Source organism: Heterocephalus glaber, unplaced genomic scaffold (genome assembly GCF_053883595.1).
Source record: "Heterocephalus glaber isolate CG9 unplaced genomic scaffold, H.glaber_assembly_v1.0 deba00001572, whole genome shotgun sequence".
Lineage (NCBI taxonomy): Eukaryota > Metazoa > Chordata > Mammalia > Rodentia > Bathyergidae > Heterocephalus > Heterocephalus glaber.
Window position 1 is genome coordinate 24,396,210 of NW_028258357.1, and position 26,206 is coordinate 24,422,415.

The 26,206-nt window shown below is 47.7% G+C and overlaps 1 long non-coding RNA gene across 5 annotated transcripts in view; it reads left to right on the forward strand.

Annotated features, from left to right (window-relative positions):
• The window catches only part of LOC110349152 (uncharacterized), a 222,741-nt gene that overhangs the window by 36,444 nt on the left and 160,091 nt on the right, over window positions 1–26,206 (forward strand). For all 5 annotated transcript variants that reach the window (XR_002394915.2, XR_015443605.1, XR_015443607.1 and 2 more), the window contains one exon: window positions 1–25,892. This exon is cut by the window's left edge. This is a non-coding gene — a long non-coding RNA (uncharacterized LOC110349152). The remainder of the gene's footprint in view (window positions 25,893–26,206) is intronic.

Here is a 26,206-nt window from a genome sequence, read left to right on the forward strand (position 1 = left end):
TGAGTTCAAAGTGAGGGGGATTTTGAAAGGCATTACTACTAGCAAAGTGTCTCTTAAGTGATAAATTTTTAAAGTTGAAGCACTCACTATGTATTTTGCCCCTTGTAGGTATGCACGTGGGCCTCTGAGTGGATCCTCCCTAGGATCTTCAATTTGTAGAGTTATAGCTTTTGTCAAGCTTGCAGGGTTTTCAGCCTTTGTGTCTTCCCGTTCTTTTTCCTTGTCCACTTTCTTCGCTCCCTTTAGACTTGGTGACATGAGTACCAGCTGTTCTGGTTCATTGCTGTCTTCTCTTATGGCCCATTTTCCCTTTCTTCTTTAGTTGGACAATTTCTGTTAATGCACCTTCAAGTTCACAGAGTGTTTCTTCTGTCATCCGCAGTCGGGTGGGCTTTTAAACATTTCAGTGTTCTTTGCAGTGCATTTTCAGTTTCTATTTGATTCTTTTAGATCTCTTCTAGGAGGCGTTTTGTTTTTCCACTGGCTTCCAGGTTGTTCGGGACTGCAGGCTGGAACGTTTTTGCAATGACTGCTTCGCAGGCTTTGTCAGGGAGCTCAGCATCTGTACCTCACGGACATTGACACCTGCTGATTCCCTGGAAACTGAGCATTTACTTCTTCTCAGTCTGTTGCAGAGTTTTAGATTCAGCTCTGAGCATCTTGAACATCTTACGTAACGGGCCTTACTTAGCCTCTATGGAATGCTGGTAATTTTGCTTTTGCAATCAATTGGGGCGGGGCGGGTGGCCAGTTCCAGTATCTGCTAGTGTAGACTCCAGTCCCAGTATCTGCTCAGCTTTGGGCTTTGCAGTGCAGGTCGGATCGCTGGATGCCTGCATCACCCATGGGCACTGGCTATGCTCTGAGTCCAGACCTGAAGGAGTCGGCTCTGCTGATTAGGGTCAGCTGCAGGCAGGCGCACTAGAGTGTGAGCCCAGGACTTCATAACTACTCTATGCATTCACTTTCCTGAGCCCCTCTGTCACCCCAGGACCCGGTGCTTTATGTTTGCCCAGGCCACCCTTTCCCTGCCTGTGGCCAGGAAGTTGGGGCTTAGTGACCTTGCTCTGCAGCACTGAGCTGTGCCTGCATCCAGGCCCAGCTGCAGGAGGACAGAGACAGTGACACTCACATGCGCTGCAACCAGTGAGGGACTGGCTATGGGGTAGCGGCACCCCGTGTTATCTGTGCAATTCTCCTGTAAATCTGAAATGATTCCAAAAGTGTGTGTGTGTGAATGTGTGTGTGTAGCAATCCGCATTTGTTCCATCTTCATAGAATCACAGATGTACTGATCTGAGGCCTGATTAGAAGGTGCCTTGGGACCAGGTATGAGAGGGCAAAGGTGAAATAGGAATTTCCACACTCCCTGAGAGTCCTCTTTTTGGTGCATGGAGCTAGCAGCAGCAGGTGTGTGCGGGAGCCCTCTCTGTTCTGTGGCTGCTTCTCTCCCAGTTTCCACCAGCATTACTTTCAGACTAAGGATCCTGGAGGAAAAGCTATGCTTGGCTCTCCTCAGCTTAGTGGTTGGGACTCCTGTCTTCAGCCTACCTGTAGGATTTCCTTCCCAGAATCCCTAACTAGCTGCTCCATGTGCCCTGCATTCAGTGGGCAGGTGAAGGGGTCATGTGCTGTCTTCATATTTTTTCCTTTAAGTTTTGTCTTTTTAAAACTTTTCATTATGAAATATAAGTAAGAAACATGCACGCATTATAAATGTATAATCGAATGTGTCTCAGTTGACATCTGTGAAGCAACCACCCAGGTTAAGAAAGAAAACACTGATGACATCCCAGGGCCTCAGTGACAATGTCTCCCTTCCCTGCTGGAAGTGACTTTTCTCCCCTAGTGTGTGGCAGCTCCTTCCTGACTTTTTTTTATTTACCATCTATACCACAGTACAACATGGCATAGTTACGTCTCTTTGAACTTTATGTAAATTGAATCATGCTTAACATATTCTTCTATGTCTGGCCCTGTCTTAGTCACTTACCTTATGACTAGAACAAAATACCTGACACCACAACTTGAAGGAGGAGAGGGTTATTTTGGGTAACAGTTTTTAGAGGTTTCAGTCCATAGTTGTTAAGGCAGACATCCCATAATGGAATGGCCTGGTGGAGGAAAGCACACATCAAGGCAGCTAAGAAGCAGAGAGACAAGAGAAGAGCCCAGGAGGGAGATGTGCTCTTCCTGGTCTTGCCCCCATGACCCATACCCAGCCAGGCTCTGCATTCTCACAGTAAGCCAGGTGTGGTGCCCATAACCCAACCACTTTGCAAAAGCCCTGCTTCTGAGTGCATGAGATTTTGACCTAAACCATAGCATTCTGCCCCTGACCTCCAAAAGATTAATATGCATCTCTATGCAAAATGCATTTAGTCCATCTCTAAGAGTCGCCAAAGTCTTAGCAGTTAGTTCCACATTGCTGAAAAGTCCAAGTCAAAAGTCTTCCGGGGCCAGGGATTTAGCTCAGTGGTTCCGCTGCCTGCCTCGCAAGCACAAGGACCCAAGTTCAATCCCCAGTACCAAACCAAACAAAACAAAACAGAAGTCTCCTCTGAGACTCAAAGCAAACTCTTAGCTGTGAGTCCTTGTAAAAATAAAAAAAGAAACTAAACACTGCTTACATACAGTGGTACAGAAGCATCCCCATTTCTAAAGGGAGGAATGGGATTGGAATCAGTGGGTCAGAAGCATGACCTAAACTCAGCAGGGTGAACATTAAATCCTGTAGCTTCATGTCCAGCACTAGAGGCCAAGATGAACTCCAAATGGCATAGGTGCTCAGACTCCTGAAGTACTGCTGGTTGCAGCTCTCATGGCCTCCCTCTGGGGTGTCTTTGCTCACTGCCTGGGTCTTTCTTCAGATGTTCCACATTCTTGACTTCTCCAACTTCCTGGGGTCTCCACTGGACCTTTGGCTTTACTCCCAGCTTCATGAACTGTACTCTCAGAGGAACATTGCCTGGCTTCCCAGGCCTTATTCTGAAATCTGGATGGAAACCTCCCTGATTCAGGTTTCCATAGCTCTTGCATTCTGCCTGCCTGTGAAACCAAAGCCATGTGGATGTGGCAAGCTCTACCACTAGCCTGAGCACTACCCCAGCTCCACTGGATAATAGCGGCAGAGGCCTCCGAGTGTTTGGATGTCTAAGCACTGTGAAGTGAATCTCAGGGAACCAACTCATAAGCAGGGGATCCAGGGGCTGTCTTCTCAAAACACAGCCTTTCACTTTTGGATCCTTGAGCCTGAGAAGTGTGAGTTCTTGCTGATTCCTGGGATGCACTCAAACTATCCTTCCTATGGTCCTGATGTAAAGTACTTGGCTTCTTTTTGATCCTAATCTTTTCAGCAACCAACTTGTCCTGGGTCAAAATTTTACAGGGCCCAATTTTACAGGTACTTCTTTCTGGTGAAACTCAAAACTTAAAATCACTCAGCTGTGCTGTTTGCTCTTGATTCTCAATATAAAGCTGGCTAAAATCCCCCAACATGGGTAAGCTACAGCATGGGTATGCTACAGCCTGATTGCTAGGCTGCCTTGAAATTTCCTCCACCAGATTAATTAATCCATTTAATCTCAGCCTCCTGCAAAGTCTCAGGACATGAACAAAATGTAGACCAATTTTCTGCCAGAGCATAACACATGATTTCATGTCCCAACTGCTAATGGAGGCCTTGTTCCCAGTTTAAACCTCGCAAACCTAGCCTACATTTGCATTTCTGTCTATATCTAGCATCTGAGCTCTAACCAGAATGTCCCTTCAAGCTCAGCGTATAGCATTTTCGGACTTCTCTGGCCCACATCTCCAAGCCTTTCCAAGCTTCTTTAATGATCCAGTTCCAGAGACTTTTAAACAGCACAGTCAGGTACAGTCAGAGCAACAACCCCACCCTGTTACCAAAATCTGTCTTGGTCACTTTCCTCATTGGTGGGACAAAATACTTGGACACTGGCAACTTAAAGATGAACTGGTTTATTTTGGCTCACAGGTTTTAGAGGTTCAGTCCCTAGCTGGCAAGCTGATATGCAGACACAGCATAATGGAAGGGACTGGGTGGAGGAGAGCTGCTCACATCATGGCGACCAGGAAGCAGAGAGAGAAGGGAGAAGCCAAGGAGGGAGGTGCACCCTTCCAGGCCACACCCAGGGACCACCTCTAACCAGGCCCCACCTGCCAACAGCAAGCCAGCTATGGTGCTCCATAATCCAGTCACCTCCAAAAGCCCTCGCTGCTTCTGAGTGCATGAGGTCTTGGGAGACATCCTTGATCTAAACCATAGCAGACCCCTTTCAGTCAACATTGAGATTACCAATATTGTGTATAGCTTCCATTAGCTGATTTTTATTTCTATTCCATTGCCTAAATATATAGCAATATGTTCATTCACTCAAATGTCCACGGGCATTTGGGTTGTTTCCAGTTTGGGCCTATTCTGAGCAATGCTTCTGTGGCGTTTTTATACATTTGCCATGGAGCACATGGGCCTGGGTTTCTATAGGAAATACACTTATGAGTCTGGCTGCTTGATCATAGATGTGTCTTCAGCTTTGCTAATGGTGGCCAGCTGTTTTCTCAAGTGTTATCCCAATGTACACTCTCACCAGCAGCGTACGGGAATCCTTGCGCCTCCAGGGAGGTGAGTCTTACTCATGTTTGTCCCTTTCATGTGAGACACAAATGGTGTCCAATCTACATTTGTTAAGCCATTGAACCAACAGCTGGCTATGACTGTGTTATGTGTGACTGAGCTGAAATCCTTTTGTTCACATTCTGAAAAGCCTAGAGTTATGCTCCACTTCCAGTAGAAAGGAATTGAGGACATGTCACAACAATTATCTCCAGTGAGAAATGTGCTAAAGAAAGCTAATGATGATTTGCAAAAGGGAACGGAGAGACTCTTCCTTTGAAGACTGAAATGGCATATCAAAGGCCACCGTCACTTACTTCAGAGGGGCTGGGGAAGGCTGGGGACAGGGGATGCAAGTAACATAAAAGAGGGATTATTTCAAGAACCACAGGACAAGAAAGAAAAGAATAATTGAGTAAATCCCATGGTTGAAGAATAGCCTGTGAGCTATTTGTTGTTATGTGTCAAGAATTACAATTTGCTCCATCAAAGCCATGACTTTCAAGACCGATGGAAAGAATGCAGACTACGGAGGGTTAGAACAGAGAGTACCACTCCATTTTGGTTATGGACATTGTCCCATAAATGACTTTAAGCTATCAGATCTGAAAAGTCTTTGAAACCTGAGAGAGAGACAGTCTAATATGTACAGATGATCCCGTGGTCATACAAGAGTGAATCACAAAATTCGCAGAATCTTGAGTCTTAGACAGTTGAAAAAGCTGCTGTGAGAGGACATTGCGAATGAATTGAAAATTACTGGATAACCCCGTAAACAATCAGCTTTTGAGTAACAACATAAAATCCATTCAATGCTGACAACTGAGGAAGCTTAATAATGAATAAATGTATGTCATTACACTTATGCTCCACGTCAAGCTGGCCGAGTGTTTACGCCACTGCTCTGTCAGTCCTTACAGAGCTCTGTGAGGGTGAATGGTCCATATTTTACAAGTTAGGAAGCTGAGGCACAGAGAGGTTTAAGTGACTCCTTCAAGGTCACACAGCCAGTAGACTTGCAGCCAGGAGCCAAATACAGACAAAGACCCAAGAGTCTACCTTCTACTTGTTTTCTTTGTTTTCAGTTTACACACAGCGAAACTCACTCTGTTCTGCTGTCCTACTCCATGCCTTTCAGCGCTGGCTGCCCTCACAGCAGGGGCAAAGAGGGCTCATCATCTCCGTTGCCCCACACTCGCTCCCCAGCCCCAGTCCTTGGCACTATGGCTGTGATTTGGCCTTTTCAGAACACAGTGTGGGTGGAATCAGCCAGTTGATGACCTTTGCAGCTTGGCTTCTTTCTCTCTGTATCCTGCTGGCACGGCCCACCTAGGGGGTGACCCTCATCAGTTGCTTCTTACTGGTGACCGCTGTCTGTTTTGGGCTACACTGTGTGTGTGATTTATGCACTCAGTTCCCCGATGAAGGAGGACTCTACTGTCTTCAATTTGGAAGAATTTGGAACTGAGCTTCTGTAAGCATTCACATCTGGGAATTCACGTACAGGAGGAGTATGTTTTCATTCTTCCATGGTAAACAGACGTGGCGTCTGGACATGCAGTAAGTCATGCTTGTAATTTGCCAGAATGTTCATACAGTGCCAAAATGTTTTCCAGAGGGGCCGCGTCATTTTAGATTCCTACCAGCGAAGCACAAACCAGCCACTGTTCTACATTTTTGCCAACACTTAGTTGTGACAGATTTACATATTAAATACATATTGGCCCTTCAAATAGGTGTGTGGGGACACCTCATGATTGACATTTGCATTTTCTTAGTGACTAATGATATCGAACATTTTCCATGTACTTACTTGTCATCCAAACAGTCTCTTTGGTGAAGTATCTGTTCAAATCTTTTGTTCATTTAAAACACTGAAGAGATTTTAAGAGTTTCTAACATATTCTAAAATATGTTTTTGTTAGATGTGTGATTTGTGAATAGTATCTTCTAATTCCCAGCTCATCTTTTTATTCCTTAACACTGCTTTTCTCAGAACAGAAGTTTTTGATTTTAATGAAATATAATTTCTTAATTTATTCTTTCATGGGTCAAGCTTTTGTTATCATTGTCTAAGAATATTTCGCCTATTGAAAGAACACAATGTTTCCCTCCGCTATTTTCTTCTAACTCTTATGTGATTATGTTTTCCATTTATGCGATCATCTGTTTTGAGTGAATTTTTCCCAAGGTGTGAGGTGGAGGTGAGTGTTCATTTTCTCTCGGACAGTTGCCTAATAGCTGGTTGTCTAATTGTTCCATCACTGGTGTTGAGAAGACTTTCAGTGGGATTGCCTTTGCAGCTTTGTCAAAAAGCAGCTCATCACACGTGGGTGGGTGAATTTCTGGACTCTCTATTTAAGGGTTGGCACAGTTTCCCACAAAGGGCTAAACAGTACATGTTTCTGGTCTGGTGGCCTCGCCATCTATTGTGTGAAAACAACCCTGGGCAGCAGGTATAGGGGTGGGAGGGGCTGTGTTGGACATGGGGACTGAAGGGTGTGGGGGATTGGAGGTGACTTCCCGATTCCTTTAGGGATCTAAAGTTACTTGAGTTCTCCACTGCTAGGATTCCAGATGAAGCATTGGTAACTGTGCCTGACACCTCTCTTCTTTAGGCCACTGCTCTCAGATGTGAGTGTGCTTCAGAGTCACCAGGAGGGCTTCTGCCCGCCCCAGGTGCCTGACCAGCAGGTCTGGGGGTCATGAGAATTTCCGTTTCCAGCAAGCTCCTCAGTGACTCTGGTTTCTCAGGTCCTCATCACTGCGGTGCTGACTCCCCAGGGTGGGGCTCGAGACTGTGGTGTAAGGTGCTTGCTTGTGGAACACGGCCTGATACTGAGTCCGAGCTGCCCAGTAGTGTGAGGCAGTCAGCACACCCTGGAGCCATGGGCTGGGAGCTGCAGAGCAAGCCCTGGAGGGCAGTTCTGAGCTGAGGGTCCTGGGAACGGCGTCCTGGCCGTGGGTGTCCTGCCTTGCCCTGCTCCCACATGTCTCACACTCGTTCTTGCACTCACTTTGCACAGTCGACGACCTTGAAGGGGTCACAGCAGCAGGAGACGCCTGGGACCCCCAGACACAGAGGGGCATGGCAGCTGACCACGTGCTCCTTGGGGCTGAGTCTTCGGCAGTCTTGGTGGGGTTCCAGACCAGCTCTGTGCCTGGAGGCGAGTGTCTTCATACTTCGCTGTCACCCACGTACCATGCTGTGTGTGTAGTGAGCGCCTAGCACTTGTGTAGCACCAGTGGGTGTTTGGGAAATGTGTGTTCCCTCTGCAGTTGGTCACCCACTCCTTAAGGGCACAATGGCAGGAGGCTGGAGTACAAATCTCTAAGATATGCTGCACTCTGAAGATGGCAGGGGACTGCCAGGCGCCAGGTTCTAGTTATCCACACTAATAGGGAAAGCAGTAATGCTGAGAACAGGAGCTGATTGTAATACTGTGTTATATGCCAAGCACTGTTCCAAAAGCCTTATATTTTAACTTTGTACTCTCCATTTCCCAAACGATGGCACAAGGGGACAGAGAGGTTAAGCGCCTGGGTCAAAATCACCTAGCAAGTCACAGGCATAGCTGGACTTGGACGGTGCAGTCCTTCTCTCCACTGCTGCACTGTCTGGCAGGGATTGGACCTGGGCTGTGTTAGTGGCCAAAGAGGCCCTGGGCCTTGCCTGCCCTGCCACTCGGCACTTGGACCAGCACAAGGCATCCCAGGCATCGTACCTTGCATAGCAATTTCTCACGAGCTCCACTTATTTGAGCTTAGAAGTGGGGGTGGGCAGACTGCTGCGAGCCCCTCATGGCTGCTCCGTGGCCGGTGCATACCCCCTGCTCTGTGCGACATGTGCTGCCCCAATGAGCCAGGGGCTAAGCTTTGGGGAGGCGGGGAGGCCTCTGCCCTGAGGAAGCAGAAGAGTGAGCACAGCACAGAGAAAGACTCGTGATCATGGACACCACAGCCTGCTGGGCTGGCGAGGGGGTCACCAGGGGAGGTGGTCAGCCGCGCCGAGGTCGTGGGGTGGACAGGGGCCACTATCCCCAAAGCCACCCCACTCCCGCGCCTTGGAAGTTGCTGCTGAGCCTCTTCATCTCTCCCGGCGGAGAATGGGTTACAGTAGAAGAGACTGCAGTGAGCACATGTCGATATGCAGGGACGGAGGAGAATTATCGGTGTTTGCACACAGCATTTGCCTGCTGTCCATTCCGGGCTGTTTATTTGAAAAGTTGCCCTGAAGAATGTCAGCTTGTGTTAGGATCGGGGAGGAGGAAGATTGAGATGCCCAGGCATGGCTCGGCTCCTTGCGATTATTTGTGTACATGGGAAATGCAGAAATCCGATGAAAAGTCTTTTGTTTTAAATTGGTCTCTTTGATGTGCCTGAAATTGATGGATTATGCTGCTGGCTTGATGTAGACAAACCTCTCTGTCCACACTGCACCAGACCCATGTAGCCAGACCACTGCTTCGGTTGCTCCCCGTGGCCAGTGGGGAACCAGGGAGCTGAGTCTGCTCTGCAGGCACCACAGTTATGCCCTGGACCGTGTCTGCAGGACACAGATCCCCATTGCTGGCCCAGGGAGCCCCTCTGCTCTGGCTCCGGTCTCAACTGTCCCCAGTGTCTCCTGTGCTTGGAAGTGGAACTGGTACAGGGGCGGTCCCTGGGGTGGGAGTTGAAGGACTGTCCTCTCTCTCTCTGCTTCCTGGCCACCATGGGGTGAGCACCCTTGCTCTGCCATGCCCTTCCACCCCGCCATTTCTGCCTTGGAGCCAGGTGACCATGGCAGGATCCCAGAGCTCTGTCCCAGGGATGGGACAGTGACCAAGACACTGTCTGTGAAAGACTCACCACCCCTCCTCCTGCTCCACCCAATAAGGGCGCCTATGCTTTGCAGCTTGGCCTGAACAAAACACGCCCTTTCATGATTTTAACTCTGCTGGCTACACCGTTTCCTTGTTTGTTCCCCTACCCTGCCTCTCTGCCAGGCCCTCTTGGCTCCACTAGGCTGGTAAGCATTGCACCCGTGATCCATCCTGGGACCTGGCTCATCATCTGGCCGCTTAGTGTTTATGTGTCTGACTCCCCCATGAGGCTTTGAGCTGGATGGAACTATTCTTATCAGTGAATCCAGACGCTCCTGCTTCTGCTGCTGGTCCTGATACTGCAGTAATTAAGAGGTGGGACTTGGGAATCAATTACCTGCGATGAAAGCCTGGCTCTAGTCTATACTTGCTGGCTCTGAGACCAAAGAAAGTTATTTAACTTCTTTAACCTTATTTTTTTCCTTTAAAGGAAGAACAATAGTACTGATGGATCAGATTGTGTGCGTTAAGTGAGATAACCCACATCAAACGCTCGGCATGTCCTAAACACTTAACAACCATCACCTGTGATTATTGTCCACACACACGGAGCGATTCCTGTGTACTGAGCGGGAGCTCAGTGACCCTTAGAGCAGCGTCGCAGGGCAGCATGGTCATTCTCAGGCAGAAGCTCAGAACATGGGCTTTCCCTGGCTGCTGAGATTTGGGACATCGCGGGCACCTGTGAAGAAGAGCACAGAGGGGCCCATGCCAGCCATGGGAGCCACAGAAGCAGCCCTTCACTTCTTCCTGTGTGGTGGCTGACCCAGAGGCCGGTGCCTCTGTCAGCCCCTGCAGGGCTTGCTCGGTTTTCTCTAGGGCCTCCCAGCTTGCCTGCATTTTGAGCTGGGCTTCCATGGGCTGGCTGGTTTGCTTTTGACTCCACTGGAGAGGTTGTCAGCCTCATCCCGGGTCGGTCTGTAAAGTTCTTCCACCTGCCTTACAATTACGATCAAAAGCAGGCATCAAGTAAATCCCTCCCTGTGGCCCATCCAGCCAGTGATTATGCGCGCAATGACCAGCTAATAAGAGAATGCCCGGAGCTGGCGGCACTGTTGAGTACAGGATTGCATGCGAGCTAAGCTGTTATGAGCACTTTCTTTCTTTTCCCAGAAAAATGTCTGGGATCAGGGATAGCGTCCTCCCTCCCTGAAGGTCTTTTGGCCCTTTTAGGTGAGGGACGTCTCTGAAACAGATATGTGAGGAGCCAGCCATGCCTCAAAGCTAGCACAGGCCATGTTAACAATGCTGCACTCGCTTGGCTGCTTTGAGTCCCTAGCTCAGTCCCAATCCCGGGGAACCCCACAGTCTGGGGCTATGTCATGTTGCCTGTGAATTTCGGTCATGAGGTGAGGCTCCTACTCTGCCCGTTGGCAGCCCAGCTGGCTGGCGATTAGGACTCCACACCTTCAGGTGTGTTTCAGAGGAGCCTGGTGGGGAAGTGGCAGAGACATTTGCAAACTGAACCTTGAATTCTGACAGCCCTGCTGATAAGCCCGAGTCTGAGCTGAGATCTTCATGCATGGGATTCCTCAGGGCCTAGGGAGTCCTGGGAGGGCACGGAGAGATTGTTCCCATTTACAGATGAGCAGAATTCAGAGCTCTAATGATGACCGAGGGATGTGGACGCAGTGCACCAGATTCCAAACCTTGACTTGGGCTCAGCCCTCCCTGGAGGAACCCCATGCTTCTGCTAAGTGCATCCCCATGCTGGGTGGTCTTGGCACCTCCCTCGGTTGCTGACCCAACTCCTGAGCAGGGTGGTCTGGGTCTCTCACGCTTGGGGTGGTGGACGAGTTCAGAGCAGTGTGGGGCACCTGTCCCTGCTTCCCTCAGCATGGATTCCCCACCTGGCAAAGGCCCACTAAGAATGGAAATACACTCTCCACTCCCTGCTTTTGGGCCTGGTGGCTGGGGAATAACTTCAGAGAGATTGATTAGTTTCCTGGACCCAAACCATAGACTGGATGGCTTCAACAATGACGATTTATTTTCTAATACCACGATCCAGGCATGGCAGGGCTGGTACCTTGCAGCCTTGCTACTCGGCTTGCAGAAAGGCATCTTCCCCTCAAATCTCACACTGTATCCCTGCTGTATGGCTGTGTCCATGTGTCATCTTCCTCTGGAGACACCAGTCATGCTGGATAAGGGTCTACCCTAAATATGTGATTTAATTTAATCATCTCTTTAATACCTCCAATGCAGTCGCGCATTGAGGTGTGGGGCCTTAGGACTTTAACATATAAATTATGGGGGCCAATAAGGGGCCCAGTTCAAGCCATAACAACAGCTGTGCAAGTTTGCATTTTTGTTTCCTTTGGGAGGTCCGTGTGGCAAAACCCCCAAGCTTCTTCAGTCCTAGGGCTCCACATCGCCAACACTGGCAGTGACTGTGAGGACAGCACATTTAGAGCACATTAGAGTGTGGGCACTGTGGTGGTTAAGCCTGAGTGGGTCTTAGGAGCCACCACGGGGTTGGGGAGCACATGTCTGGGTGTGTCTGGTTGGACCTTGGGTCTGTATCTGGTCCCTCGCGCCTCCTCTCTGATACTGCTCCCCTGCTCTGCTTCCCAGCCACCATCAACTAAACATCTTTGCTCTACCAGGCCCTCCCGCCTGATGTTCCTGCCTTGGAACCAGCTGACCATGGACTGAATCCCCTGAAACCATGAATCAAATTAAACCTCTCCTCCTTTAGGTTGTGGATGTCTCAGAAACGGGAAAGCTAATATAGGTTCTCCAAGCACTCATTCCTGCTAGTTCTGCACAAAGTCTTTCCGCAGCAGCACAACTGCCCCTAAGTTCTGATTCTATTTCCAAAATATTCCTGGTTACTCTGTAGGTGCCTAAAGGATAGAGTGAAAAGCATTTCATTACAGGAAAAACACTGTTTGAAGCCATGGTGGTGAACTTTCTCTTGCCCGTTGTCTCTGGCTTATACCTTTGCAGTGGTAGAGGCAATGCTAAGTGTTAGCCGCGTCTTGTTTATGTTCCTCTTCCTGTGAGTGCAGGCAGGTTACAGTTCCCACCTCTGTTATACAGGTAGGTTAGGGATATGTGTCTGTGTTCCAGACAATACTATATGAGTAGGTGATGTAATCTACTCCTGGGATATGGCAACATTTGGGAATAATTTTTGGCTTACAGAACAAAGACAGTTTAGAGAGTTCCCATGCAAGTCTCACAGCTTCCCATGTCAGCATTTCACATAACTGTGGCACATTGGTCAGGAGCAGGATCACCATGGACACATTTCCATCGTTTAAACCACAGACCTCATGGGATCATACCCGATGTCTGCCGATGCTCTGTTTTCCAGAATCCAATCCAGGGTCCACACTGCATTTAGCGCGCATGTCCTCTGGTCTGTGGCCCTGGCTCATTCTCCTCTTGCTTTTTGTGAGTAGTTGATGGTTTTGAAGAGAAGTGAGAACTGGGTAGGTATTTTATAGGATGTCCCTCAATGTTAGGTTTTCTGATGCTTTTCTCATTATTAAGCTCCTGTGATGATGGGATCTGGGAAAGAAGCCTGCAGGCCACCATGTCTTCTTACCACTTCCATCTGCCTGCCAGTGCTCATCTGACCACCGGTTAAGGGACATCTGCAGAGTCCTGCACTGTCAGGAGTGTTTTCCTTTTCCTTTCTGTAACTGTTTCCATGTAAATGAGTCAGTGAGTCTGGCCATACCTGGGGCCTTCTTCTGTTCTCCCTCTTTGCCTACTTTAAACTGCTTTCTCTGACAGTAAGAACTCTTGTTCTTATTCTCTTCAATGTATTCACTTCCATTTGAAATCTTAGTATATAATCAAAATGCCATTTTCAAAGACGATTAGGTCAATTCTGTTTCCCTCTCTCCCATTAGCGAGGCTGTGCCGCACATTTGTGATGTAGCTCGATTTCTTTTTCACAGTCTATGTTTTATCCTGGGGTCTCTGGAGAGTCTAGTTCCCTTTGAAATTTTTTCATGTGGTAAAGTTTATGTGCCAGAATTTTGGAAGACATTTGGAGTCACATATCTGCCACCTGGAGCCACACCGAACAGTTCCCCTACCTACAATTCCCCCAGGGGCTCCTTGTCATCAACCCCTGTCCTGCTCCAACCCCTGGGAACTGTTGATTGCTTTCTGATCCAGTGCCTTTGTCCTTTCTTCTACATCATGTGAATGGAATCAGGCGCTGTGAGCTTCCAGGTCTGGACTTCTTTCACCTCACAAGCTCATTGAAGACGTGTTCGTGTGCTGTGGAAGCTGCACTCATTCTGTCTCATCGCCAGGTATCATCCCACTGCATGGATGTACCTTTGTTAGTGACTTCTTCAGAACTGGATTTTTTCGGCTGCATAAACGTGTAACTGTTATTAATTATTGCTTTAAGTCCTCATGACTGTCCTTGCTTTTGTCTTATCCTAGCCTCAAAACAGGACTTAGTACCTTCTTAGAACCATCCATCCATCAAATCCTTTTAGAGCATTGGTGAAGGCTGTCTTGGTAGAGATGTTGCAGGGGGAAATCAGAAGAGCTTTACATGCTACATCCTGCAACCAACACTGATTTGTTTGGTATTTTTAGACACTGCATCAGCGATGTGTATGTGTATTATATGTGTATGTGTTATGTGTGTGTACTCATGTCTGCTCCTCTCTCCTTTACCTTACCCAGGGCTCCAGTTTCCAGATATTGCCATCTAACTCCTTGGTCTCCTTCCTATTTTTATTACTGACTTCATCCTCATCACAGAATAATATAATACAGCTCTGATTCCATGAAGCTCACATCCTGTAATCCTCACCTCACTCAGCAAAGGCAGCAACCTGGAGCCACCAGCACTTCCCTTTCTCAGTGTGTGGTCCATATCTTCGTGTCGCCCAAAGCCTCATGTGCTCACAGGTGGGGCTTTTGAGAGGTGACTGGATCCTAGGATCGTGATTCTCGTTGGTGGATCGGTCCACTGATGAAGAGGTCAGAAGTGGCATGGCCGGGAAGGGTCTATCCTTCCCTTGCCCTTTGATCTCTCTCTGCTTCCTGCTGCCCTGCCACAGACTGTTTCTCCTCTGTGACACCCCTCTGCCACGCCATCCTGCCTCGGAGCCAGCAGTTTATGGACGGAAACCTCCACAAACTGTGAGTCAAAATAAACATCTCCTTTGAATTTGGGTGTTGGGTATTGTGTCTCAGCAATGAGAAGGTAACTAAAACACTTGGCAAGTAAAGCTTTCTACTTTCTATCATACTTTTTTTTATAATTTCATGTGAGAGGTACATGAATGATTATTAGGGTGATCTTTACGAAGCCCTCCAGCTAATGTTTGGCATATAATAAAGTATGATATATTTTTAAATTTAAATTGTCATTTTATTATTTCCACTAGCAGTAAAAGATGACTACCTCAGGAAGCTAAAAAGTAAAAATGCATTAGTTAGATCTCTTTGGCTTGTTTTCCTTTTAATGAGAGAAGAGGCTTCTGGAAAGAGACCTACTTGAGGTTGAAGCTCAGAAAGCTCCAGCCTGCAGGAGCCTGACCTTCCAACAGTTGCTCTTGAAAGCCTTGGTAGGAGTGGTTATTGATGGCTGCTCTGCAGTCTGTCTACCCCAGGGGCAAGGCTGCCTGCTTACTGTGGGGAAAACCTGCTGACCTGGCCTTGTTAGGCACTGTGAGGTTCCTGCAGCCGTTTCCTGGCCATGGCTGGGAAGTAGGAACTCACCCATCTGTTAGGGACTTGGCAGGCATGGCCCGGGCTGGAGGCCAGGTGAGATTCTCGACCTTGGGATGGCCTTGGCTCACATCCCACTCTTTCACTACCCACAGTCTGTTTTGCGACTCTAGTTCCTTGTGGTGCAGCTGGAAGGTACGTGCAAAGTGCACTTCTAGTGCCCTTTGGTGACAGCCATCTCCTCATCTTCCCAGTCCTGAGGATTCAACCTCCACAAGGTCTCTTGTCTGGGCAGCTCCAAGGCCACCTTTACTGTCCTCGTTCCAGCTAAGTTAGAGCAGAGCCATGTTCTGTCACGTGGTGTAACAGCATGCGATTGCAAAGCCACACTGGTTCTTGACAACAAAGTCGCATTTCACAAACATACTGTACACCTCTCGTCGGTCGGCTGTCTCTCGCCCCACACCATCCCGAGACCCCTGCGCTGGAGCAGAGCCGTCACTGTCTGGAACAGTGACACTTTCTGTCCCACACAGAGAGGGAACATGGTGAATTTTCCTCACAGGTTTTCCTGGAAGGGACACAAATTTTCATTATATTTAATTAACTGAAGCAAGTCATATGAAGAACCTGATTTCACTGGGGTTTGGAATTACAACCCTCCCTCAAGGTGGGAAATCAGATGCGGACAAGTAGACAGTCTGCCACGCTCCCATTATCCAGTCCTTGATGGATGAAAATGGGTATCGGACTGGGGTTTTGCATCAGACCTGAGGAGAAAACCCTTCACCACTTGTCTGTACATTTCCATTTCTTCCTGCATTCCTCACAACCCACACCCCTGTCTCTGTATCCGTAGTGTATCAGACACATGTTCAGCCAATGCCGACGTGAATAACTGAGGTGGTAGGGCTGCACAGGATGCAAATCCTGTCCTTGAAAAGGTCACAAATGGAGAGACATAAAAATAAATTCATTAAAACTGTATTAGAGAAAATTATGAACATATACAATATGCATAAAATAATGTTGTGAACTCCCTTGACTCCACCAAGCAGCTCCAGCCATTGCCAGCTCTTTCCTGGCATCACCAGTCTGTCTCCACCTCCACAAACACCCACCATGGATCACACACTGGAATTGCTGTGGATATCATGGTAGATCCACATGGAATTCTAAAATATGATACAGAGATTTACACATCCCTTGCCTAGTTTTCCTAATCCTAGTTTCTATCACAAACAGAATATTGACCTTTGATTTCCTCAGTTTTACCTGTATTCTCATACTAATTTGTGTGTGTGCGCAGGTATATTTTGTCTATATTATTTTGGAGCAAATCTGAGACATTATATAATTGCCCTCAGAATTATTGCAGTATATATATTTACAAGATAAGGACACTAAAAAATAATGCTATCATTGTCATACCTTACAAAGTTAACACTAGTTCTTCAATATCATCAAATACTAAAATAGTGTTCCAATTTTTATTTTCCATTAATGCCACTTTTCTCTAGTTTTCTTGGATAAGGTCTGTACTTTGTGACTGGTGGACATATTTTAAGACTCTTTAAACCTGATGTATACATTCCACCTTCATCTCTCTCTTTCCCCCTTGCAATTATGTCTTGTTCCTCAGTCTCCTATAGTTTGGATTTGAGTGGCTGTATCCACATATTATATTTAAAACTGTTTTCTGTCCTCTGTATTTCCCACACATTGGCCATTGGGTTCAAGGCATAGTCAAATTTAGGTTCAGTTTTTTAGCACTTCTCTCCCAAAGGAGGCACACCTAAACAGGCTGTCTGTCTGTGAAGTTGGTGCATAGACATTGTGTCTGTTAATTAGGGCTTACAAAATGGCAACTTCCTATATCAGTTGCCCCTTTTTAAATTTACTATGTTATTGACTAAATCTAAATTATCAATTCTAGAAAAATCAACTTCTCACCTCTATTATTTGGTGAGCTAAAGTGAGGGAAGGCAAGTATTTATAAACAGTCATGGAGTTCTCTAATACCTTTGAATAGTGGCCAACTAATTTCAAAATGTTAAGCGTGGTATAAATAAAGGTGAAACATTTTAATCCATTTGAGTTATTTTCCACTGATGTTCAAAACGTCCCATTTTTGGTTAATGAAAATCTCTTGTACTGGACTGCTGGATTTTTGACATTACTTTGGTCGTCTTTTTATTTTTCCAGGAATCTAGCATGGACATGTTCAGTTCACATTGTCCATTTTCTGCTGCAGACCAGGATTAGTCATTTTTCTAAGGAGTACTGATTTACTGGGAAATGCTATTTCAAGACTATAATGTGTGCTCTTGGAATGTTTACTACTCTTAGATTTTTTTCATTGTTCTAAGTCTTGTTTCGGTGCTAAGAAATGTTTTTTTAAGAGATAAAATAGATCATGAATTTATCTTGATAGTTTCAATCTAAGCCAGTGTTATAAGGATTTTCCTTAATCTCTTTTATATTACATCCTATTTCCTTTCTTCTTCTCTGAAATCCTTGATCTCATGAAAATTGACCAAAGCAGTAACACAGAAGTTTGCTTTATCATTACAAACACACAGAGCAACATTACTATTATTATCTCCAATACTGTGATTACTGAAAAGAACTAAATTTTATTTGTACTTTAAGAATTCCTTGGTGTGAACCCACTGTGGATGTATAATTAATATTAACTGTATTTTAAAGCTGTGTGGATCAGTTCCTCTCTACAGTGACTCTACCACCATTTGAATTCATTCTTAGGAGTTTCTGTTATTGTTGTTGTTGCATTTAGTTTTAAAAATGTTAGTCACATATTTTATTTTCTAATGACATAGTTTATGATTATAAATCAAGGCTACAAAACAATATATATTCAAATAAAAATAGCTTCTATCTCTGTTCTTTTCACTCTGTTCAGAAAATTGTGGTTTATCTTTCATTTTTGAACTGAAGTAGATACTCATACATACTCAAGTCCTTTTTCTTAATAAAAAGCAACATACTATGTGTATGTTTATTAACTTTCTTATTTTCTCTTAACCGTACATCTTGGGATTCACTCCACAATGGCGTGGAAATTGTCCTCACTGCCTTCCTCAGCTGAGCACTGATGGCCCTCAGATGTGGATTCTGTTTGTGTACCATGAGCAACCCTGGAACTGGCAAGAAGCCTCTTTTCCTGCTGTTCTATCTCCTCCAGCTAATACATGTTTTACTCCCAGGTAATAATTGTAAATCAGCTACCTTAACTGAATGCTCCCATTCCCACCCACCTGTGGCAGTTGGGCTGTATCAGCAGCCTCAGAACATGTATCATGGCATGGACACCGTCTCCCGCAGATGGCTGTGGCTTTGGGTGAGTGTGTGCACGAATGTCCACCGCCAGCTCAGTGTGAGTTTCTCTACAGTGACTTTGCCCAACCGAAGCCCAGGCTCGCAGTACTCAGGAAGTGCCGGGGAACAGCATCCTCGAGTCCTGTATGGCGACGGCCGCTCATGAGCCTTGTCCCTCAGGCCAGCTGGCTGCATAGGAAGTGCTGGATTCTGTCTTCCTCCTGTGAGTCACTGGCCGTGTTAGCCATCATCTTCGGCCACTCTTTCCTTTACAGGTGACTTAGTCTTTTTACTTGGGTGCCCCAAGCCTTTTTTTCCTTTTCAGTCGAGAAATTTTATTAGCGTGTCTCTATATAACTTAGTCTGGCAATTTGTGATATAATTTCATTTTTTAAAAATATGTATATTTATTTTAGGATAGCCTTGAGTCAATGGATTTTTCCTCTTCTTTCATCTTCTTCTTCAACCATTCCAACAATACCTGTGCTGGATTATCTTTTCTCATGTTCTTTGTCACTTTCTCTTTTGCTTCTTCCCATTTATTTCTTTTTATGTTAACAGTCTTCCTTTTATCCTCTGTGTACTTGTTTCACTCTCTATAAGGCCTTTATTTTAGTCTGCATTTCCAAAAGGCTGTTTTTCTTTTGTTTCTGACTTATCCTTGAGTTTCACTCCATTTTTAGTACATCTTACTCTGATTTATGTTATTCTCTCCATCTTCTATTATTGCTGCTAATTCCTTTTAGTTCATTTTGAAATATTAGATTATAAACAGTGTGAGCTTGTGTTCACTTAAACTCAGTGTTTCACAAGGACTCTATTCGGTAATCAAGCTAGAGTCATCAACAAAACAATAAAAAAACCTTTAATCTCACTAGTAATCAAAGATATGCAAAATAAGGCATTATTGAGGAGTTTTCACTGGTAGAATTTGTAAACATTTTAAAACTTGGCCCTGCTGGTGAAGTGGGCTGAAATTAACATTTCCAAATGAGTTTTGAAATCAATATTGTAATTAAGCATCAAGACCCATATGAGGATTTATCTTCTTTTGCCACTGTTGAAAATTTATCCTAAGAAAATAATTCAAAGGGAAACAAAAAATGCATGAAGATAATTATTAAGTGTTCATCTTTATGTTATAAAGTAAGAATTACCAAAGTTAACCAAAAACGGGAGAAAAATCAAGTAAATTAAGGTGTATGGACTGCATGAATGGCAAATGATAAACACATAGAAGAATTTCAACAATTGGGGACTATGACTCTTATCATCACTAATATCTTGGTTTCTGTTCTTGCTGTTTCTCTGTCACACTGGCTGGCTCCAGTTTACAAATGAGAAGGCCATTTCTCCCATCTCCCAAATAATTATCAGGAAATGAAGTAAGGATGACTGTGGTAATGTGTGGTTTGTGTCTGGTTGTCCCCTGAAGCCTCATGCACTCACAGGTGGGCTTTTTGGAGGTGGCCGGACCACGGGGTGCTATACCCAGCAGTGGGTGAGTCCCCTGGTGAGTTCATAGCTGAGTGTGAGGTTGGGGAGTGGAACCTGGGGAGGAGCTGCCCCCAGGGGTGTGGCCTGGCAGGTCTGGCTCCCTCCTTGGTCCCTGCCACTTCCTCCTGCATGCCATAAGCAGCCTTCTCTGTCAGGCTCCTCCACCAATCCACCCTGCTCAGAGCCAGCTGTGGACTGAAACCTCCACATACTGAGCTAGATCAAGCCCTCTTCTAAACTGGGTGTTGGGTGCTGTGTCTCACTGACAAGAAAGTGACTATGATGACTGTCAGTAACATTACTGGGTTCTGGGGTGCTGGGGTCTCTGTCTGTTGGTGGTTACTAGGTTCTTTTTGTCCTGGATAAAGACTTTGTCAAGACAAGCACAAAAGGTAGTGAAGTTTTACATTTATTAAAGGTAGGAAAAGAAAAGAAACCTGCTCTGCAGAGCAAGTGTGGGCCAGCTAAAAGCAGAAGAAGTAGACTCTATGGGTGGGAGCGGATGACTGTGAGAGGGAGCACAGTGGCCATGAGAAAACGGCAGCCACCTTTTGTAGTGCCACCCCTCAGCCAACGTCAGGTCTAGGCCATCCTACCAACACCTGCTTGGGTTCCTGGGAGGAGAATTAAAGGCAGCACACGGACTGCACCTCTGACACCATCGCTGGTGAGCATGGGTCCTTGCTTTAGGACAAATGGAAATGAAAACTAGGCACACGTTTAGGAAAGAATAGCTGCCATGGGGACCTAGAGGAAGACAGGAAGGGACTCCAGCTCAGGTGGCAGGAGGGGTGGCTCTGAGGCAGGGGTGCAGTCGCCCCCCACAGAGGCAGAGGCCCGCTCTCCTGGGTCGCTGGTGGCGGGGCCGGCTGATGGTCATCTCAGTCCTGATGCCACAGCTCAGGAGTCCTCATGGCTGAGGGCTGGTCTCCTCCCCAGGAACGGACATCTCTCTCGTCTGTGGGGGTCTCAGTCATGCGGGCTCCGCCCTGCCTGGACCCCAGGTGCTCACAGGTTCGGGACAGGGGTGGAGGCCTCGGGCATGGCTGATGTCCCTGGGAATTGTCCATCCTGGTGGCCTCAGGCTTGAAGGGGTGAGAGTACATAAATTCAGGGGTCATCCACCTGGTTTTGACAATTTTCAGACAGACTCTGCCTACATGATTAAAGTACTACCTGCAGGGCCGAGAAGGAATGCAGGCCATGGTATACAGTAAGTGAAGGCCAAGCTTTGTTCCCCATCTGGCTACCTACCTGTAGGCCCAAGTGAAGAGCCACGGTCCACAGCAAAGCTGGCTTTTAATTTCTTAACTGTCCCAGAAGAAAATCCTGCTTGTAATGAGCAGCAGGTGGGGCCTGAACCCTGCTTGACTCCCAGCCCTCTGGTGTCCAACTGTGTCATGATTGTGTGGAAACTGAGCCAAGACTTACCTCTCCTCTGAGGAAGTGGACTAGCGTAGGCGTTTTGTACCAGCAAGGAAAAGCTCACCACCGCTCTGCCCTTGACTCTCCAGTCTGGAGATCTGGCCCAGCACACGCCCTGTGGGGCCTCCAGCTCCTCCTCGAGGATTCTCCACACACCCTCTTGTGCCTGTGGACCAGCTCCTCCCTGAACCCTGTGCCAGTTTCCAAGTGGGGCTGACCTACAGCAGGGAAAGGATTTGAACTATAGAAAAGTAATAATTGCTCACAGTAGAGAGATAAACAGTGAGATTGGACTTAGAATTCTACCCAGAGAAAAGATGTCAACACAGAAGGCCTCCTTCCACTCGCATCTTCTTAAGTGAGCACATGGTTTCAGAAGTATCAGCTGCAGGCTGAGCGCCCTTAGTCCAGGGCCAGGAGAGGGAGGTCCACACCCTCCAGCTTTCCAGGGCATTCCCAGGGAGAGCCAATGACTCTAAGAGCAAGGCCAGGGGTGAGATGCAGCCAGGATGAGGGAGGGGAGGGTGTGAGATACTAGCTGCATTATTAATAAGATTGATCTGCATTAGGCCAGCCAGCAAAAGGAGGGATTCTGTCAGTAAGACAAATGGTCCTCCGTTCACCTTGAGCTCAGTATCGATAGAAGGGTGAATAGAGAGATTTTAGGAATCAGTGAAACTATCTCTAAACCCTTGAGGCAGTTGATTGGCAGAGGGTAAAGAAAACGCAAAACCCAATGTCAGCCTCTTATCACTGCAGAGGAGACCACTGCTGACCGGCTGCTCTGAGGGTCAGTTCTCAGGCCCAGCAGGGAGGGGCGCCTGAAAGTGTGTCAGGCTGCGCTGCTGTATCTATAGGGAGAGAACCGCTCATTCGTGTATTCTGAGTAGTCTAGCTCTTGTGTATGAATTCAGCATGATGGATTCTGCACCTTTAAAAAATACCCATCCTAGAATTCCTCTTGTGTAAGAAAAATGAAAATATTCCATCAGATGCTCTCCTGCTGAAATAAGCCCATGACGCAGGCTGGGGTGGGCGCTGGTGTCTGTCTTCTCCCCTACAAACTCCCGGGTCACTTCTAAGTTTAATACCCGTGAGTCCAGACATCAGCCTCATGGTCTTTCTGAACTGCAGTCACCCCCTAACGCCTAGCATTTCGGCTGAGCTAGGACAAAGCTGGACTCGTGTGTCACCGTGTGCGGTGCTCATGGCCCCTGGGACTCTCAGAAGAAGGTGGACACCTGACCAGCAGGGGCTTCAGGTAGGGAGGTGTGTGGCACCCTGCCCCACGTCTGTCTCCCACCATTGCCCATTTTTTCCTTTAACAGAAGGCTTTCTTGAACCTTTAGCATCCTGGGTACCGTTATAGGAACTAGAGCTATGGGTGAACAGACCGATAAGATTTCCCTCCCCACGAAGCCTGCATACCAGTAGGGAAGACAAATAGACAAATATGTGTCATTTAAACGTTATAAAAAATTAAAATAGGTAAAGTATAGGATTTGACTGGGGAAGATGGGAGAAGAGGAACAAATCAGGAAAGCTTTCTTTAAGAAAATTGGCCTGTATAGATGACTGAACAAAGTGGGGAGCAAGCCACATGCTGTCTGTGGGCTGAATATCCCAGGCAGAGGGTAAAGCAAGTGCAAAGGCCCTGGGGTGGCCACTGGCTTGGTGTTTCCAAGGAGTAGCAGGATCATTGTGTCTGGCAAAGAAGATTGAGCTGGGCAGGGGAAGGAGGCGAGGGGGAGATGTCACGGTAAGGACTCCACCCCAAAGGACCATGTGGCTCCAGAATCTGGGTCTTACTCAGAACACATGGGTGCCCCAGAGGGCTGGGGATTTGTCTTTCAAAGATGTCTCCCTGTGTAGCGAGTCAGGCACAGCACAGGGAGCTGCAGGCTCAGTGGGGAGAAGAGGCTCAGGCTGCACTGCAGCAGGAGCCCAGGACTTGCTAATGCTGGACCAGGAGGCGGAGCTGAGCCAGGGGGCACAGAGACCCTGTCTTGAGAAATCTCGTGGCCAGGGGAAGCCTGAGCGAGGGGCCTTGGGTAGGAGATCAACAGTGGCCTTCTGAAGGCTTAACTGTGAGCCATGGCAGCCGTGGCTGTGTGGGTGTGTCGCTGAGAGGCGCAGCGGAGGTGGCTGTGTGGGTAACTGTGAGGCGCACAGCAGATGCGGCTGTGTGTGTGTGAAGGGGCACTTCTGCACGCAAGTCTGGACTTCAGGTGCATCCCGGGAGCCTGCAGGATGGAGATCCAGTCTGAAGCCGTGGGCCCAGGTGCAGTCAGTTAGGGTGGAAGTCATGGGCAGGAAAATGAGGACGGAAGCCAGGAAATGTATTTGAAGGTGAGGTCCTTAAAGATGCCATTCTGCTACACTGAGGCTGTCTGTGGTTGGTGCGACAGTGTGACCAGGTCCTCACACGCAGAGGGAATCTGAGCAGCGGTCTGCACATGTGGAGGCCGTGTCCCTGGACTGGCCCCCAGAAGTCGCTGAGCCCAGCCTGCTCAGAGGCCGGGGCTGCAGGTTCGCTGACTCCCATGTGGATACTTCAGATGCATCAGGCAGACATAGGCAGAAACTTGAAGCACACACTCAGAGGAGCAGAGCACAGGCTCTCGGGAGAGGGCGCAGTATGATCTGGAGTGGGTATACTTAGGAAGCTTGGGTGTCTCCGAGACAGGCAATGAGGGTGAGTGCCCCACTGTGTCTCATCGCCTGGCTGGTGGCTGTCGCAGTACAGACCAACCCCAGCAGAGTCAAGCGAGATCCGCTGTCCACTCAGATTGCAGCTTCCTTGAGGGCAGAGTCTATGGGGGGAGGTGTAATTTACAGTGAAGAACACAGGTACCGAGCTGACTTCCAGGCTCATTGTGTTGAGACCCTCGCCTCGCTCCTTGCTGGCTGCTGCTGGAGCCATCGCACCTGTCCATGGGACCAGGAACCGTCCAGCGTGCACCCGGCACTGCTGGGGAGAGCTCTGCATCCACTCAGATGGGGCGGTCCGACTTCCCCTCCAGTGCCCCTCCACCTTGGCACCAGAGTTCTTCCACTGTCACACAGCCGTCCTGCGGAAGAGGCAAGTTCCTGGAGACTGTTAGCCTGTGGCTGCAGCTTCACAACCCCTCCCGCTCGGAAACTGCCTGGAATCACGGTGGCTCCCACGGTGGCGCTTACTTATAACCCAGTTCTGCCATCACCCTCGGGCCCAGAGGCGGTGCCCCTCCCTAGTCTAGGTGTCCTCTAAAGCATTGTCCCAAGCAGCACAGGGAGGCGGGCAGCTGTCCCTGTGGCAAAGCCTGGGGGAGCCACAGTGTTCTGTCAGAACACACGAAGCAGGATAGTGAGTTACCTGGTTCAGTGTTGACTGTGCCTTCATTTGGAGAAGGGACTGGAGCTCAGAGCGGTCCAGGGCAGGAGCAAAGGATGGGAACCCCAGAATCAGCTGCCTCTGCCACATCATGGGAAGAAGGCTAAGGTGAGAGCCGTAACTTGGTAAAATGCCCTTGTGTGGGAGAAGTTAACTAATGGCAACTGTATGGGAACATCAGTCTGTGACCCTCACCTGCACAGTTTCTGAGAAATAGTCAAAGAATTTGTGTGTTTCATTAATTTCTATTCTCAACGTCCAGAGCAGGTCAAAGCAGTGTGGTCAGAAACTCAGCTCCCCAAGTCTTACATGGTGTCTTAGTTACTTGTTCCATTGCTGAGACAAAATACCCAACACCCAGAGTTAGAGGAGGAAAGGTTTATTGTAGCTCACCATTTGTAGAGGCTTCAGTCCATATCTGGCTGACTCCGAGGCAGGGTGGCTTGGCAGAGGGCAGCCAAGCAGCAAAGTACTGAGGAAGTGCAAGTGACAAGCCACAGCAGCAGCCCTCTTTTTGTCCTTTGTACTCTATCCACTTTACCTGGGCATAGGGCAGGCAGCACTCACACCCAGGTAGGCGTCCATTATCCATGCCCAGAATGATGCCAAACTAATCAGTGGACTGATTTAACAATCCCACACCCTTGATCCCAGCACCACACACTCCAGATCCAGCCAGCTCTGAAAAGCACCCCTCCTGGGGGGTACATCTAGACAGGAGCCACAACACCCAGGTACCCAGTCAACCCTTGCTTAACTGAGACAGCGGTCGTCTGCATGAACAGCGACACAAAGCCCAGTGTCTGGCGCTCTTTTTGGCCCTGGTGTCCTGGCAGCACTGTGCCACCTGGACTGGGCTCGAGCACTCAGGAACAGTGGTGAAGACTTCCTGCACTTAGTCTCTTTGCCCCTTGCTAAGTCAGTTCCTCCAGGCCCCGCCCAGCGAGGGACCGGGAGCCTCGGGTTGGGCTTCATTACCCCAAGCTGGGGGCTGTGGACTCTCCAGGCTTTGATGCCTTATTGCTCTTCACACAGGGTCCTCTCAGCAAGGCTGGTTGCGTTCTTCATCGCTGTGTCTAATCAAACATGTCACACCTCCACAGAGGTAAATTGGGTTTATTGGAGAAGGGAAATTAAATTAAGTCTGTTTAGGAATTAATTGTGGCCATCTAGGGTTAATCTATCGTATTATTCCATTGAGGTCCATTGGCATCAGAATCCGATGACCCAGTTAAAAAAAATAACCTCATAGCTAGAAAGCAGGCATAGTGCCTGGGCAGCAAAAGCAGCAAAAAGAAAATGAAAATTTAAGAATGAAAAGGCAGGGATCCAAGGATACCTAGGGCGGGTGCACTCAGGAAGACAGTGTAGCAGCAAAACAAAGACACAAAACCCCTTGTTAGCACAGGCGGGAGGAGC